This window comes from Ambystoma mexicanum, chromosome 2q, assembly GCF_040938575.1.
Source record: "Ambystoma mexicanum isolate Mex_15411 chromosome 2q, UKY_AmexF1_1, whole genome shotgun sequence".
NCBI lineage: Eukaryota > Metazoa > Chordata > Amphibia > Caudata > Ambystomatidae > Ambystoma > Ambystoma mexicanum.
This window is the reverse complement of record NC_090924.1, coordinates 316,009,589-316,029,102: the sequence shown is the minus strand read 5'-3', so window position 1 is coordinate 316,029,102 and position 19,514 is coordinate 316,009,589.

Sequence of the window (19,514 nt, the reverse complement as noted above, 5' to 3'; positions counted from 1 at the left end):
ATGCACATCACTAGCTGGAATCAGTGACTGCACACACAAAGCAAAATGCGGGATGAAAAGCGCATTTAAATATAGATTTAGCGCGGGTGCTTTGGCGCTTACCGTTTTTCGGTAATGATGAGGCTGGGTTAGTGGATGGCTCAGAGGGTCCTCTGCTCCTGCAGGGACATGGCCAGGAGCTCCTGCTCCTCAGGTAGGTGGTGGGGACTGTGGGGATTATCATAGCCTTCTCTGTGTTTTACTTCCTGTGAGGGGAGAGTGTAAGAGAGCACATGTACTGGGCTGCTCGTAGTAGGAGCATTGGTAGCAGGCAATGGGTACATAGCTTCCAGATACCAGAATGTGAGGACCAGTGTTAACAGAATGCAAAGCTGTATCATAATTATTAGCATATTTTTCCAAGCCAACATTTTCTAGGAACAGGCTTAGTCTCTGGCCCTCATTACGACCCTGGCGTTGGACCATGGTGCTAATAGCACCATGGTCCATGCCGGTAACTTACCGACTCCGCCATGGCGGAATGGGGAATTACCGCCCCATTCCGAGGTTGGCGGGGGAGTAATTCCCCATGCCGCCATGGCCCTTCCCCATTCCCATTTTTGCCCCATAGGGCTCAATGGGAATGGGGAAGGCGCTAAGTACGGTGCCGCAAATTGCGGCACCGTACTTAGCACCAAGGTCCCTTTGCGGGTTGGTTTTTAATGCCTGCAAAAAGCAAGCGTTAAAGTCTCCAACCCGCAAAGGGACCTCGTAATCAGGCGTTAAGGGTTTAACGGCGCCGCCACCTTTTACGGCGCCGTTAACCCCTTAACGCCTGGGTTGTAATGAGGGCCTCTATCTCTATAATATCATCAGCGTAGGTGCAGGTAGGAGTAGGAGTGAGTGTATACATTGTCTGTAGTGCTTATCTAAGGAAAAAGTTTTCAATGTCCGTCACAGAAAAGTTCTCCACATCAACGCACGTTTAACGGCAAAGCGTCCAGGTAGCAGCAAAGTGGTCAGGCCAGTTCAGGCTAGACTGCTTAATAAATGACAGCAAGCTGGTGTAATTTCACACAGAGGTCCAAAGAGGCAGGAGCAAGCATCAATTGTGTCAATACCTTATGCCACCCCGCTTGTCTGCACAGGCTCAAACTGGTCCTTCACTTTTCAAAGATAGCACCGGGAAACCGTGTTTCAGAGCTTTCAATTTGATGCAGATTGATACAGCTCATACGCTCCCTTTCCCTAGTCATCCGTTTCCCACTTCATCCATGTTGGGAACAGAGGCAAAACAAACACATAGCTCACTTTTGATTTTGAGAACGTAGATTGTACCTTATGGCTCCAGGTACGGCGTGATCAATGAACAATGCACTTTCATTTCCAGATGCAGGATCAGTGCAAGGTTGCAATGCAATGAGTGATGATGCGGCAGCAGTTGGGCAAGGCTGAAGCACCTTTGAACTCTCAGTCTTTGTTGCAATCTCCCCAGGCCCTTTCTCTGGCTTAGGAAGTACTTTTGGCAAAGCGCTGGCGATGGTATCTTTAGGATCAAGTGCAGCTGTATTTCTTTTGACGTCAGGATCAGGCAGCTCTTTCAAAGGAAACAGAATTCTTTTCACGTGCGTTGCGTGGATCCATGACTTGCGACCATCCACTCGGACTGCAGTCTGTGTAGCCAGGAGCACCTGATAGGACCCCTTACAGCGCGGTGTGAGCGAAGACTTCCTTTCAAAGTTCTTGGTCAGTATCCAGTCGCCAGGCTGCAGACAATGTCCTGGGCCGGTATATCTGACAGGAAGAGCCTCCTGCACCTGCTGATGAATCAAACGCAAGTTTTGAGTTAACTGTTTACAATAATCAATAAGCAAAGGGTGTTCTACATCCCTAAAACCCTTAGGTTGTGGGGCACTCCAAACATTTGCTGGTCTCCCCATGATTATTTCATAGGGTGAGTGTCCAGTCCTTGCCCGTACAGAGGTTCTCATACACAATAAAGCTAGGGGCAATGCATCGGGCCATCTCAAATCACTTACCTCACATATCTTGCTTATTTTGTTCTTCAAAATACCATTCTGGCGTTCCACCAGACCGGCACTCATCGGGTGTCTGGCCGAATGGAATCTTTTGTGTATTTGAAGACCTGCACAAATCTGTAATATCACGGCTGCAATGAAATGCGGGCCGTTATCTGACCATATGACACGGGGTAGGCCAAAGCGGGAAAAGTACTCTTTTAGCATAACCTTAGCTGTGGACATAGCTGTGCAATCTTTAAGGGGATAGGCTTCTATCCATTTTCTAAATGCGTAGACCACCACGAGAACGTACTTATAGTTTTGGCACCTTTCCATTTCTATGAAATCAAAATGGATGACTTCAAATGTCATGGAGGGAGGGCCAAAACTTCCTGTTGGTGTTGCTGTCCCTTTTCCAATGTTATGTTGTAACCAAGTCATGCAGTTTTGGACCAATCTGTCAGCAGTTGCTCTGATATTGGGATTCTGCCATACCGTATCTAGATGCTGAATCATTCTTCTAACACATATGTATGTAGGACTGTGGCCCATAGTAGCCATTGCTAGCACATAGGCATTTGGCAACATCCATCTTTTGTTTTTTTTGTCTACTCAACAACCTTCAAAGTCTAATTCTGCTGGACCCTCAGACCATGCCTTTATTTCATTTGCAGTAGCTTCTGCTTGCATTTCCTTAACTGTGGCAATCCCATTTTCTATCATGAGGGTACCTCTTTCATTCTTTCAACAAACATTTTTGTGTGTAAGTCAGTGGCAGTTTGTTTCGCAATTTTATCTGCAAATGCGTTTTCCTTTCCAACGTCACATGTTACTTTTTTATGCGCCTTGCATTTTATTATTGCTAATCGTTTGGGGAGCACAAGTGCAGACAGTAGTCTCACTATCAAAGTGCCATGTTGGATTTTTGTTCCATGTGATGTCAGGAAACCTCTTTCAGCCCATAATCGACCAAAATTGTGTACCAGTGTAGAGGAGGTCCCAGACATGGCCTGCACCCCTGCCCCCCATTTTGAAGTACCAGGAACTTACTCGCCAAGGTATGTGACGTATGAGGAACAAATTAACCAACAGAGAGTTGCACTGGGACTCTGCCCAGAGTACATCAGAAGATCCGTACCTGTTGAAGTGCCCATAACCAGACAACCCTGGGCAGCACGGTACCCTATCAGACAGCCGTACCAGCCGCTGAGACGAAATGAAGAGTACCTACAGACGGTCCATGAAGAGACCCAAAGAGCCCTAATGGAAGGCCAGTGGAAATGACATAAGAGCCCAGACAGACTCGCGAATGAACAAAACGGCTATTGAAGATAGCATGCCACTGCGAGTAGCTATGAAAATAGATGTAATGGACACAGGGAAGAGACAATGTTAAAACGCAAGGAAACGTTTCTGCGAAACAAGATGGAAGCAACCAACCGGTTAAACGTGTGTAAATAGGCTTGGAATGCAAGAAGCTAAAGAAAACGATACTGCTTGCAATGCTTACTATAAGAGTAGAGTGGCAAGTGCCAACCATATATCTACCTCAACAAGGCCCATTATACAAGTGCGACTCCATTTTGTAAAGCAGAAATGTACTCAGGCTGTCAGAGGCCTAACAGGCAGAGTTTCAGAACACAGCCAGAGTCAAGAGAAAGAGCGGAATCGAAACTGAACGAAGAGCAGTCATGCCTAGGAAATCAAGGTCATCCAGAGAAAGGGAGGAGAGCATCAGCTAACAAGACGCAAACTTCAGAGAATACCAGCCTGCCCCATGAAGGTTAAGATAAGGGGGGCCCATGCAGGTGGCGAGGCCGAAACAGAATTAAATACACTAAAAGCTGGAAACTGAAGCAGGTTCATGGTGAACTAACACGTGATCGGCCAGGCGCGAAGAGGTACTACCGCCTGATGTCACCCAGAATCCGAGGATGCCATAACTTTTCCTGATAAGAGGCTACAGTTCCGAAGCCGTACCCAGCCAACTAATTGACACATAGCCCAAAATACTGATTGATGGAAGGGAGGCAGGGTGAAACTTGGGACACCAGGCACCTGGGTGTCCATTCTGCATGCTGCTAATTAAACAAGGAGATTTATGTCTAGGGGTGTAACCTGCCCAATCACAGTGGACCAAGTTATCTAGGGTCCTATATATCGTAGAACCAATGAGATGTCGTACTTGTAGTGACATCTATCACGTGTGATGTAGAGGGAGGGGTGTAGACCCCCACCCGATAAGAGTTATCCAATCCGCATGCTCCATTATCATATACAGATATAGCACCTATACTTAAGTTACCTTTCCTAACCAATTATATTGCATGACGAGTTTTGTAGAATTAGACGTCAATGATGACGAGATTTGCTTATAAAAGTTGCTGTTCAACAGAAGTTCGAGGAAGTTGGAGCGAGACAGGTGGTCGCAACGATGCTGATTCCCAACTGTTTCCATGTTTGATGTGCATGTCATTAAACGGACTTACCTTTGCCAAATTATTGAGTCATGTTGGAGTAAGTGAATCCTGCACCCCCATCCCTCACATGGTGCAGCTATCTTGTCTGACAAGTACTAGAGGGTGAGCACTGACCTATGGGCCCATTGGTGAATGTCTCGCTCTCTTGTACACTTGGTAGCAGAGAATGGTTTCGGTCATCGATTATGGATTATTGATTAATATAGTTATAAGACACCCATAGACCGACAGCATGAAGTAACTCTAGGCCTTCGGCAATATCACGAGTCCTTTCGCCATTCTGGCTGAGTAGGCTGAGAAGCTTCCTGTGGACAATGATAGTGTAAATCCATAAAAAATCTGCAGTGGGTCTGAAGGATCCCGCCTTTCCAAACATAGCCCTTCTCATTCCCACGGGCAGCCAATCAGACAAAAAAAACGCAAGAGGCTGAAGAGGAAGGGGCAGTGATCCCGAAGCTCCAGAGAGGAAAATGTGCGATCGGTGAGTGAAACAACAAACTTGTTACTTTGGCAAATGTCTTGTAGGCATTAGAACAAGCAAGGGAAAGGTAACGCAGGGTGACAGAGAAAAAATAAAATAGTCAGAAGTAGAGAAAACTATATATATATATATTAAGGGGTTAATAACTCGAGTATAATAGAGAAAAACGTAAGGTTACCGGGGGGGGGGGAGGCACCCAAGAGAAAAACGTAAGGATTCGCCTTGTTCCTGCGCTTTAATACAGCGGTCAGAAGAAACGTGAACTCATAGCCCATATAATAAGGGACAATTAGGCTACAATGACGTTTAAAGGCGAATTAAAGGAGTTTGTTTAAACTCCATGACGGGGTATTGATTAGAAGGCAGGTATATGTATGACCAGCTGGTGTCCGTCTAGTCTGTCAAGTGTCTGTCCTATGTGTTCTGTTTTATGCTGAATGTAAGAGAACTGTATCGTTGATTGTGTGAGATGAAATTTGATTTTACGTGATTCTGTGAAGAAGAGGGAATCACCAATGAATTGATGGTTTTGAGTTAATTGATGGTATAAATTTTGGCGGGAAAAGAATGGATTGGAGATTGCGTATCTGGTGCTCCTCGCTCAGACTAGTAGAAGGATAACAAACTGTATAAATATTGTTGGTAACGGAATTCAAATGGAGGTCACCCCACTTGCGCACCTATGCAAGCAACTACCTAATCATGCACCTAAATTAAAAAAGGACAGCAAAGAGTGGGTTAAGGGTACCGCAGACAAGATGTTTATGCCTTGGCCATAGAATGGGTCCCTATCAAAAGCCGTCTTACAGCACATGACGACTTATCTACATGCCACATATACAGGCAAAAAGCTAGAGAAACGTCTTGCTGTTCTAGAGCTATGGAAGATGTTTGAGCAGACGAAGGAGGAAGAGCCTCCTGCAGATTGGATATTAAACGTATGCATGGAGGGGGGTGAGATGCCTACCGCGCCACTGGCCCCACCTGAGCCAGCCATCGAGGGTAGTAAGACAGAGGGACTCTACCCGCTGAGAGAACTAAGGGCAGCCATGGGGTATAGCAACCCCGCATATGAGTCGCCTACGTATAGTAAAGACGACAGTAAAGAAAAGGACCAGGAAATGAATCTTGCCTCTGCAGTCCTGAGGGACAAGGAGTGACACAATGAATAAGGAAAGGATCGGGCACAGAGCTGTGCATCTCTCGTTAAGGAGAGAGAGGGAAAGAAACAAAAGGGAAACGAAGGTAGAACTGATGAGATAACATTCGTGAAAGACAAATGAATGGCAGGGCAGATATTGCTAAAACTAGATGGAAAAGGAAGCGATGATGAAAGGCCAAGAGAGAGGTCTGATGAGACGCAAAGAAGAGAGAGAGAAGAGGAAAAGGAAATGAGGGACGAAAGAATAAGAAGGAAGGATAGGCTGAAGCGAGAACAACTATATCGCGAAGAGCAAGAGAAACAGCTCGATCGCAACCAGAAGGCAGCCTACGACCAGTACAAACAGAATAAGCAAAGGTTGGAAGAAGAGCAAAGGGTACGTGAGAAGAGAATGAAGAGAAGAGAAGATGAGGAAATTAGAAGGGCAAAGGAACGTAGAAACAAAAGGATGAGGGAAGTAGACAGAGCTAGAGAAGAAGCGAGGAAGCGCAAGGAAATAGATGAGGAAGCAGAACATAAGCACAGACAGAGGGCACGAGATCTTGAATATTTGGAGCGGGAAGTTAAAAAACCCAATCCTGTTGTAGAATGGGAAGACACAGAAGAATTCTTTCCTGCACATGACTCGGTACCAGGTACGAGTGGGACAAATATTGAGGATGACTTTGACACCAGAAGCATCGGGGAAACGATTGATAAGATATATGATGAGATGGGGCTAGAACAGAGATCCCATGGGGGGAAGGGAAGATGAGCGCCTGGAGAGCACTCAGCTATATGACACGGAGGATGTCACCCGAAGTAGTGGGAATAGGGGACTGTCCCTAGACAGACTGGAGATTGGGCAGGATGAAGAAGATGCAAGAAGTTGTGTAAACTGTGAGTATTCAGAATCTGACTCCGGTGGGGAAACGGAGGATGAGGCACACGAGGAAGGGAGACGGTGCGGAAAACTGCTCCCAGGGGACAGAGGGGCATGATGGTCAGATGCTAGCGAGGGCACAAGTAGGACACCGAAGACTGCCGCGCATTCCAGCCGACATGAAGAAACACCCCATGGTCAGAGGGGGGCATGAGCACCTGCCTATGCAGATAGATTAAGGGCATTGCCAGGGAGACGGCAGGGTGGAAATGCCACCCCAGCGATAGACTGCAGAGCTATGGGGAAAGAAAAGGAAGACTGCGCATTCCAATTCCCACTGCTAGAAAAAGGGGGAGCAAGACCACAATATATTCCATGGCCACACATGGACCGAGAGAACCTAGAAAATAAGCTTCCAATGCTGACATCGGGAGCCGGGAAGTGGATACATGAGTTAGAGAAAATGACGGGGGGTGTCACCTTAGCTATAGGGGACATTAAGGGCCTCCTAATTGCCATACTTGGTGAAAGAGCAGACGATGTATGGAAACAGGCAGGCTACCCTAGGGTAACCCTAATTAACACCTCCCATGACGGTGCACCATTTAATAATTGTAGAGCAGCAGTGTGGAAAGCGCTGCGAACGCTATATCGGGACACTTCTGATGTGGGAGCTATAGTAACACGGAAAATGAAAGAGTCAGAGGATCCGTTGATTTATATCCAGAATTTTCAAGATGCATGGGTGCTCGAAACGCATGAGTCTTGGACGAAATCTATCCCTGTATTCTACCACATATTATTCCAAGGGTTGCCTGAGCCAGTGCAAAAACAGCTCAAGAAATTGGTAGGAATAGAAGCCAAACCATGGGCTGAAATACAGATGACAATTGCTCTTTACTGTAAATTGTTGCAAGAAAAGAATCGGAAAAAGGAGGCAACTCGTAAGGGTGAGGAGGCGAAGCTGGTGCAAAAGAAACTCTCAACGTATGCTCTCAAGGGAGCCATGCTGACAAGCCCAGCTGAACCACGTACACAGCAGGCGACTAACCCATCGATGAATAATCAGGGTAACGTGGGATTTTACCCTAGGGGAAGAGGTTTTGGAGAAAGAGGATGGCAGAGTAATCGCGGTGGGTTTTGAGGTAACCAAGGAGGCTTTCAGAATAATCAAGGTGGCTTTCAGAACGCACAGATGGGCAGTCCAGCTACGCCAGATGGACAAATGGCCCGACCACCGCCAGTGTGTTGGCTGTGTGGAATGACAGGACATGTGGCGCGCATGTGCGGAAGCCAAGGCATGTGGCAGAACGGCCCGGGATTGGGAACAGGCATGGTGAATCAGCCTGCCGTCCCACACCAGGGCATTGCCCAAAATCACACAGTACAGCAGCAGGCGTTAGGCTTGCAGCAAGGTATGCAGCAAGTGGTTCAACCCTCGAAAATGGGGAAAGTACCGCAGGGACAATCCCAGCAGGAACCGCCGCAAATGTCACAGGGCACAAGCACTGAAGGGGAGTCAACCCTGGAAATGGGGGAAATTAGCAAGTATACAGTGGGCCAAACCTATATATGAAATAGGACAGCTCACGGGGACTCTGTTCTATTCTATCAGTGACACCAGACCCTAATAGGGAACCTAGGGTGAATGTCTTCATAGGGGGTAAAGAATATTCCTTCTTAGTTGACACGGGTGCGACGCACTCATGCATACGAGAAGGCAAGTTTTCTTTGTCTGGCGAGGCCATAGATACTCAGAGTTTCACAGGAGCGCACAGTAGAGTTCCCTTTACAGACGCGCTCCCAGTCTCTGTGGGAGAGTGCGAAATGAATGTACCCTTATTATATTCATGTCAGACCCCAGTAAACATCCTGGGTCGGGACTTAGTGACTAAGTTGAATATGACAATCTCATTTACTGAGAATGGTATAGTGTGCTCCACTCCAGGAATGCATTATTCGAACGTGTGCAAAATGATCAGAGCATACTCCGGACGTATAGCCATGAGAGCTATACCATTAGAGCCATAAGTCTTCGCATATGGCGTGCGGGTGCTCATGGCGGGATTGCCAGGCCTCGCAGATAGAACTATGATGACACCTGATGAGTTCCTATTCAGACCAAGAATACCTACGCATGAAGAAGAGGGACAAGTATTTCCTTTAATGATACAATCTGCCGCAGTACGAGGGAAAGTGGTATTGGTCGAAGGATATGACGACGAAGGCAGGCAATGGGGTGCGATTATCGCCATCGAAGAAGGGTATCGAGTGACTGACGTAACCGATGACGATCTGTTCGAAGAATACCCTGACCTAGAAGAGACAAGAGTGGAAGTGAGTCTCATATTTTGGGTCAAAATGATGAAACGGAGGTGCCACAGAGAATGATGCTGGCACTGATACGTCCAGAATACTTCAAAGATGACATGGCCCAAGTGCCTGTCACAGTATGGACTACAGGGCCCTATGACGTAGGCCTCCTGACGGGGGCAGGTGAAGTAAAAATTAAACTGAACCAGGAGCAATTTTACCGAGAGCACGACAATATCCTATGTCTAGAGAGCCAGATGAAGGGATCGTGAAGACAATTTCCGCCATGATGGAGCAGGGCATCCTAGTGATGTCAGAATCACCTTGCAACACTGTGATTTACCCTGTCAAGAAATCAAAGGGAGGGTCTTGGCGTTTAATCCAAGATTTAAGAGCATTAAACGATATAGTTGAAGCTGAGTTCCCTCTAGTCCCTAATCCATCCACAATTCTATGCTACATACCCACTGAGGCAAAATATTTCACGGTGATTGACTTGAAAAATGCGTTTTTCTCAATCCCGTTGCACCGTGACTCACAAGACCTGACATCATTTACTTTCAGGCAAATGCGCCTGAAAAGCACGAGGCTGCCACAGGGGTACTGTGAGTCTCCATTCATTTTCAACAGAATCCTGCAGATGGACCTAAGCAATATTGCAGTAGACAGTGTTGTTTTGCAGAATGTGGATGACATTCTAATCTCCAGCTACTGACTATCTAGGCTGAGAAAGGATATAAAGTTGATAAGGAAAAGCTACAATACTGTCAGCGAGAGGTGCTGTACATAGGCCAGCTAATCTCACATTGGGGGAAAAAAGTAACCCCAGAAAGGGCTGAAGCTATCATGAACACTGTTAAGCCGCTCATGATAAAACAAATGCAGAGCTTCTTAGGCCTGTGCAATTATGTCAGAGCATGGGTCTTCGACTACAGCTCGTATACCAAGCCCTTGCTTCAGGCCCTAAAGAAGGCCCAGGCGACAAGGGAAAAAATCGAATGGACTGAGGCAATGGAAAAGGGGTTTGCAGAACTCAAGGGGGGGCGAGCGGATGGCACACCAGTGCAACATGCAGCCTTATTGGACAGGTTGATAAAGGCACTACAGCTCCCAGTGGGCATAGCGGTCGTGAAATGCGCCACCCACACCAAAGGGACATATTTCGTGTCACGTGGAAATCATGAAGCGGACACGGAAGCCAAGCGCATGGCATCCAAGAATGAAACAATCATGGACGTGGAAGTGACACGTACCCATGAACGTATGATGGTAGCACAAGCCACACCCGAGGCCTATAACAACATGGGGCAGACTCAGCTAACGGAACTCCAAGGGGAGTCACCTCAGGAGGAGAAGAATTTGTGGAAGCGTCAAGGGTGTTCCTTAAACCCCTGTGACGGGTTGTGGAGGCAAGACAGCACTGGTAAACCAGTAATGCCTGTCGCCCTACTGAAAGTTGCATTGGATCAATTACACTACCCTATACATATGTCAAAAGAAAATCTTGCTGCAACACTCACAGAAGACTGGTTTACACCGAATTTATCGGAGCATGTTGCGTTCTTCATGGTGAACTGCATAATCTGCCAGCAATTCACCGCTGGGCACACACCAAAAGTAGTAAGAGGAGTTATCCCCCGGCCAAATGGGCCATTCCAGCACTTGCATATCGACTACATCGACATGATTCAAGTGTGCAATGGGTACAGGTATTTAATTGTGGTGGTGTGTCCATTCTCTAGATGGATAGAAGCAGGTCCCTGTGCACACCCAGACTCTACCTGTGCTGCCAAATTTCTAGTGAGGGAAGTGTTCCCTAGATGGGGGAGGTGCGAGGTAATGAGGTCAGACAATGGGGCTCACTTTGTTAATGCGGTTTTCGAGCAGATCAGCTTGTTGCTTGGTATAAAGCACAAGTTCTCGTTGGCATATCATCCGGAGGGGAATGGCATATGTGAACGGCTCAACGGCTTGTTAAAGGAGAGGATAGCCAAGCTGAAACTCACATTAAAAAAGGGATGGATGCACTGTCTACCACTGGCATTGTATGCACTTTGGAACCAACCAGGCTCCGACCATCATCTCACGCCGCACGAGATAGTCACAGGCAGAAAGATGAGGACCCCTCTTACCCCCCGAGATAGAGCTAGATGTGATGCCCAGCCAACAAGTGAGGTCTTGGGGACAGAGATGCAGGAGTACTTGAATTGTATGGTGTCCAGTCATTTGGTCGACTACAAACTGGTCGACTGCAATTTGGTCGACGTCATTTGGTCGAAAACCAAATGGTCGAATTTTTTTATTTTTATTTATATATGTGTTTTGTGGGTTTTCGTGTAGAAAAAAAAAAAAAAGAAAGAAAAAAAAGGGGTTGGGGGGACCCCCCCCAAAAAAAAAAAAAGGGGGTGAAAATAAAAAAATTAAAAAATTCGACCATTTGGTTTTCGACCAAATTGATTCGACCAGTTGTCCAGTCGACCAATTGTTTTCGACCAAATGACTGGCAACCAATTGTATGACATCCAGCATCTCTCTGTCATTTCAGGCCAGCTGCAGCGACGGCATAAGGAACTTTACAAGGAAGAAATGGGATGAGCCACGATTCAATGGCCCTTTCATCGTTAAGGACTGCACTCCTTCAGCCATCAAAGTCCAGGGCAGAAGGGCATGGCTCTTCCGGAATGACATTGAACCTTTTATAGGAGAAAGCCTTCCAGCTGCATCCAACCACAAAGAATCCACAGACAACGGGGAAGAACCTCAGCACGTGCAGACAAGATCCATGGCGAGGAAGAAGGACGCATGAGCAGCAGAACAATGACAAAGAACTCTGTTTTAATTTGTGGCTTTTGAATAAGAACATTTCCCAAACCAAAGAAAGGTGATAAAGAACAATAATACAGACACTCTGTGCACCATAGTTACAGAATAAAGAAGAGAACCGCATACACAAAGCCACAACAACGTTGATACAATGAACTTTTGAAATAGCGTCACGCTCAAGTAGTACAAAGAATCAAGAACTCTAATAGACTATAAATAAGATGCATTGTGGAGAATGTAACACAGTATCCTGAAGCAACTAGTATCAAGACTTTGTTCACAGATCTAATGGTGTCCCCCAGCAGAAGTCTCAAGTGGGATGTGCTGACCTACTTCCAGCTAGTGATAATATTATACCCGTCACTCATAGGGAGAGAAACCAGTGTCACACACTCTATTCAAGATCTTGCGAACGGGAAAATAATCAGGCAACTGCTGACTGTCATCACGGAAGCCTTCGCCAAGCTGCCTGAGCACAGTGAAAAAGACACAAATGCTTCCACCGCCAGTAGACATTGATGAACTCACATTTACTTTGTTCATTCAAATAATCGAGAAATGCCCAGGACTCATCGGGAGAACAATTGACACACGTACCGTCATCAGAGACCCAAGAAACCTAGCTCAGTTGAAGCAGCTGTGGACTAAACTAAATCACCTTGTGGAAGTCCACGCAACAGGAAGGTGCAGAGACAGTGCAAATCAAAAGAAAAGCTCATGACCAGGACCCAGCCAAACAGGACAAATGTCCCTATCACCAGAGGACACCCAGCTGGCACACAACGTCCTGCTTAGACTAGTCACAGACTATCCGGAAATGGTGGGGAGGACTGCAAATGTTGACGTCATCACCTTCCTTAGAGATCCAGCCAATGTCCCACACATGGGCACACTCCTCCACGGCATAATGCTCCAGGTGGAGCTATCTAACTTCCAGCGAGAATACCTTAGGAGGTTCCAGTGAGACTTTCCACCGTGGGACAGATCGTGGAGACGGAGAGACAGTGCTTTGTCTTCCGCCGTGGAACAGATCGTGGAGACAGAGAGACAGTGCTTTACCTTCCGCCGTGGGACAAATCGAGGACAGAGACACAGTTGTTCAATTTACCGCCACAGGACAAATCGAGGAGAGCAGAGACAAGAACTCACCATCTTACTTTTTCTTTTTTACTTTTTCCACTATTTTTCCTTATTTTTATTTTTTATTTTTCATGTTCACTTTCATTTTTATTTTTATTTTTATGTTGACAACATTTTATTTTTGTGTGATTTTAAGCAGTTCCATCTTTTCATTCCTTCGCATTGAACAGGTTCCAGCACGTCCTCGGAACCAAGGCAAATTCGAGGAATGCACTGGGTCTTTACCTACTGTAAATATGCATTATGAATGTGATGTACCTAAGTTGCTAGCCTAACCCTTTTCCATAGTCTAGCACAGGAACTGTCCTGTAAACCCAGAGATTACCGACAACACCCGCAAGAGTGGGGACACTTGAAAAGCACTTGTCACTTTAGTAGTAATAACCTCTTGAGCTACGAGATCAGACCAAGAAAAGGAATTCAATAACTGACTATGGACTTGATTGAAATGGGGGCACAGAACAGTAACTTGGTTTTACCGCCAGCACAGGGGAGCCCCCGCTTCCCTAGAAGGAAATGCTGCCAGATGTTCTACAAATCTATTATGCGTATATGCATAGTAATTATCATTGTCTTTCTGGCATTGACTATCAGAACTGCATTTTTTATCGGTGCACGAAGTGTCCCAATCTCAGTGCACCCACCAGATAATGAACGTCTGAGGCCTACAAAAGCACCCAGACCCTATATAATCATCCCAGTCCCAAGAAAACCTGGTAGTAAAGTTAACGAACTAAAATTAAATATAATTAGCAGTGACTCAGACTCACTTGAGGTAACGAATGACGAGAAAGGCTGGAGACAGGGTCAGCACGGAATGAATGAAAACACGGCACTGACCAATGCATGCCCCCGCACACAGGATGCACACAGACATGGGCAAGTGTCTATGGCTACAGGGCCTCCAACGAAGGCAGCACAGAAGGGAAGACTGTCTGCCGAACAATCAGTTCCAGAAAATAGTGGAAGTAACCAAGAGAAGTCAAGTGAAAGACCAAAGAAAGAGGGCATAGCAAAATCCCTGAAAAGAACAGAAGTAGCCACAAAGGAACTCACAGAGAAAATACAAGCACTGATAGATTATTTGTTCCCATTCATAGTCAGAGCAAAGAAACTGCACGAGGAGCTGAAAAAAAGAACTACAGAGACTATAACAGTAAGCACGCCAGCTCAGATGCAAGGAACAAGCACCAGACCTACGACACAGCCACGCGGTGGGGAGTTGGTGAGCCAACGGCAGTTAGAGCACCTCTATGGAAGATTACAAGAGGAAAGGAAAATAAACAAAAAAACCTTCTCCTACCACTGCGATTCAGCCAAGGCAGCCTGCTCTACCAAGATGCACAGAGTGGAAAGGCAGCACAGATGCTTTTAAAGACATAGTAGTAGCAAACTACAGAAGAACGCTGAGAATCAAGAGAAGCCCGCATGAAGATGACAATGAGCTCAACCATTACCTGGACAGCACAGCCCATCTCGGAAACAAGAGAAAAAGGGGAAAACTAGGCTTCTTGATACAGCTGGTCGGTTGGGCGACTCATTACATATTTGAATCCAAAAATGACTCTTTATGACTAAATGTAGGTGGGGACAAAAATAACCCCTTACTTCTAAGGAATTTATAATACTTCGTCGCAGGTCACTGGATTGACGGTAAGCCAAAGAAAACCAATCAAAAACTAAGATACAAGTATGTTAAAGACATAAGAAAAAATCCAGGACAATGCGCCCTTTAAGGTTGTGAAAGGTGTTGAATTTTATTTTAATTTTCCAACTTAGGAACATCCAATATTTAACATTCGCCCTTATGGTGATAGCACGGAAAATAGGTCTCCAAACCAGCTGTCATCGTCCACTTCATCACTTTCATCGATCATCTGATTTTTCAAGTTTGTCAGCATACTTATGGCCTCCGTTAGGGTTCCGTTTTTATCATTGTGCGATAGTACAAATGTGCAACATGATTCTCCGATTTTTGCACAAACACCTCCATCCATTGCTGTGATCATGTCAAGCACATATCTATTCTGGAGGGTCATTAGTCTGATTGCTCTCAGTTCTTCTTTGATTGCGTTAAATCCTTTTATAGTGGTATTGATGGTTTGCATTAACTCCCATCTTGTTATCTCGCAACCATTTAGCATTCACTCCAATTTGGATGTGTGGCAAGAGCTTCGTGGTGAACACTGTTGAGGTGAGGCTGAACAACCTGTGCTCGTATGGGATTGCATGGAATGCCTCTTCTGATTTGGTAGAAAAGAAATGTTCTCTCTTCATCCTGGATACCAATTCCACAGATCTCCTTCTCCTTAGATGAACATCTGCTTTCAGGAAACTGTCCAAATTCAGGTAATTCTTAGGGATCACTAGTGCGGGAACGTGGACGTTCACTAGTGTGCATATGCCTCCCCAGTTCTTCGGCAGTCTTATGTATGCCTTGGATCCACATGCCCAGTAATGGTCCATAATAACTGCGGTTCCTTGTGTCATTCCTGGGGCTTCAAAGATTTGTCCGCAGTTTACATTCTCTCCCATCTTCCTTGTGCCATTACTTCTGAAGCATAGTTTTGGGCTTTCCAGTGGTACTATCTGCAGGGGTCCTCCTCTGTCTTCTACCCATGTTAGCAGCTTTACCAGTTTTGGCCATTGAGGTTTGCATAACCTCTGCGAATTCTCTATTGCTTCTCGGCAGGCTCCAAAGGCCATCCAAGCTCGGCAGATTACTACTCCTTCTTCCCATCCATCTGGGGAAACCACTGTTCCCCAAATCTGCATTTGGCCTCTGTTCTTCTAGATTTGAGCCTCTTCTGCAGTTTTTCCTTTAACGTTCAATCTTGGGTTTATTACCCAACGTGTTCCTGATCCTTTGACGCCAGGATTCTCGTATATGATCACTTGATTTCTTGTGTGCGCCCTGTTTCTTGTTTTAATGTCCTGGACGTAGCCATCTTCATCTGGGTAATCCTTTTCGTTGGCCCATATTAACGAGGCGTCCCTTCCCATAAATTGTCCTCTAGTTTTGCACATTGCTACATGTGACATACAGTGTGCTCTGGGTACATCAATTTCTACAGCCACGAAGATCTTAGACTTTCCCATGCTATATGGTAGGAGTGCACAGACAAAGCATTCTCCTTCTGACTCTCTTCGTCCTACTTCCTTCATGTGCTGGTACCATACGTTGTTTCCGAGATGCAAGTATGTCAAAGACATAAGAAAACAATCCAGGACAATGCGCCCTTTAAGGTTGTGAAAGGTGTTGAATTTTATTTTAATTTTCCAACTTGGGAACATCGAATATTTAACATTCGCCCTTATGGTGATAACATGTGTTTCGGCCCCATATGGCCTTTCTCAAATCAGGGCTAGTGCGGTCATACTAGTAATGACAGACATTTATGAAGGGAAAATACGCAATATTAAATAAAAGAGTCAAATATTTGTGATGCCAAACCAACAAAACAATTGGACAGTATCATGTGTTGCAACATCCAGTTAAAAACAACACATCACCATGATAAATCAAGAGAAACATCATAATCACCAAAAGAAAAGAGAAATAATTGGCATCATTACAAAAAAATAAATCGCAAACAAAAGGTCATACATATATGACGTTAATGGGGAAAAGAGAGAAAAGGGGGTGGGGAGTGGGAAAAGACAAACACACATACAGAGACAAGAGATGGGTAATCAGTTAGTCACGGTATGTCTCAGGCTTAAGTTTGTAATTAGAACAAAAGCTTCTGAATAAGCTAACTTACCCACACCGGGGGTGAGTATCTCTTCTTGCGATAGGAACATGTTGGGCCAAATCCCATTTATATATAATCTATTGTCAAAACAAATTGGATTTTTAGTTCCAAATCATGCACCATATATTGGTATTATGAAAATGATATTTTATAGGGGCAGAACATTGATTAGGCTTCAAATGCTGTGAGTAAGCATCTTCTAATGTAGTGGAAGCTATCTATTTGAATAACCTCGTATTAGATGCATAAGTTATTATGTATTAACGAACGCTTCAAATGTGCGACAACATAGTAATTCGTTTGGTTAGAAACCATCTCTCTATATTCGCTAGTGATCTTATATCAGACATTTCTAAATTTCACGGTGAGAAATTAACTGGGCACAAAGGCCAGCGTAAAACGATACAGCGCTGCGCGAGGGCAGCGAACACCACTCACCTTCTAAGCAGAACTGGAATCACTCACGTTAGCTTCGTACAGAGAAGCCGGCCGCGATTTTGGGACTATTTATTTAGTTTCCATGGCGACACAACGCCAAGTCCACTGCTTGGCTTTTGTTGCTAAGTAACCGGTGCACGTACTGAAAATCCCAGCACGGAGCTCCTGTTCTGCCCGTGGTTGCACGCGTACGAGTGCTCAATTTAGCATGAAAACAGGTCATCTTAGGCAAACTGCGTTCTGAGACAGGTCTCATATTTACAAATATGTCCAAATTATTGTGTTATTATAAATTGGTTGTCAGAGTATTTCACATTTACATATTCCCATCAGGTTAGTCCAAGCGACATGTCTCAGTACTTAGTCTGCGTGAATGACTGCCTTAAAGGTATATACCCATTAAACTCCTCTGATGTATTTTTTACCTATGGTATCCAAATTATTGTAACTTACATATTTATGCAGCATGAGAGCATGTACATTCCATTGTATACTTAAAGCAAATGGTTATTCCAAGAACGTTGGAGAGTGTCAGTGGCAAATAAGCATTATGTAAAGACAAAATTATTGACCCTTCGTGTAACTCATAAGTATTTAACACAAAATAAACTAATTCTGGTCCAATACAAAATAGAAAAAAAAAGATAACCAATGAGACAAAATAAATAAAGTAAGCAAATGGTATTGGGGCATCATTGGCATATAAGTGTTTTTGACGCAACATAAACCTTTCAGATCCAGTGCAAAGGAAGGGGTAAAGGTGAAAATATAAAATTATTTGGCATATAATAAGTAGAGTAAGCACATCGCAGTAAAGCATCACTGTCATATATATCGCACAAAACCAAATACAATAAGGCAATTAAAAATGTTTAAAGTTCTATAAAAAAAGATGCCATTTCAGTATCCAAATTCAAACCAAGCATGGTTGTGTTGAAAAAACAAATTATTCTTGCTTCCGCTTGTCTCAGTGCTCGAATTCTGTCTCCACCTCTCTTATTCAATGTAACATATTGTAGGCCAATGAATTGGATATTGGTCTTATCATCCATCTGATGGTTCCTTTGCCAATGTACTGCTAGGGGTAAGTTCGGATCTTGACTTCCAATTTTGGCCATGTGCTCCCGTATTCTGATCCTGAGCTCTCTTTTAGTGTTTCCTATATAAAGTTTTGTACAGGTGCACTTGATGGCGTAAACAACATATTTTGTTCTACAGTTAATTGAATGCGTGATCGTAAACACTTTTCCATTTTGTCCCTCTAGGCTCTTGATTCTGTCACCTGCAAATTTGCACATGCTGCAAAATCCACACTTTCTAAATCCTGGTTCAATTGGATTGAGCCAGGTGGTCTCACTGTTACTTTGTGGGTCTGGTAACAGGGATGGGCTGATGATTGTTTTGATTGTATTGGGTTTTCTGAAGATAGTTGTCGGTTTATCATTAACACATTTGCACAAATGTTCATCCAACTTTAGTAAATGCCAATGTTTCTGTAACGTTTTTCTGATTAGTTGATGATCTTGATTGAATTGGGTTATGAACATGAGTTTCATTTGTTTTTCCTTTCTAGGTTTCTTCGCGATCAGTGTTTCCTCTTGTTTTAAATTTTGGTTTTCTCAAATGCTTGTTGCAAGCATTTGTTAGAGTAACCTCGTTGTTTGAAACGATTTCTCAAGAGTTCATATTCTTGTTTAAATCTTTGGTCAACCTTGCAGTTGCGCCTTGCTCGGATATATTCACCAAATGGAATGTTATGAATAGTGGCTCGTTAGTGACAACTGTATGCGTGTAGAACTGAATTAACTTCCGTTGGTTTTCTAAAAGTCCATGTTTCTAGATGCTCATCCCGAACATGAGTAGTCAGATCCAAGAAGTTTATTGATTGCGTATTGTATTCTCCTGTAAATTCAATCTCAAATGGATTATGGTTCAGTCTTTCAGAAAATTCTTTGAATGTAGTTTCTGGCCCATCCCAAATCAAAACAATTTCGTCTATATACCTTGTCCAAACTTTAACTTGATTCTGAAATGCCGGGTCGTGATACACAGTATGTTCC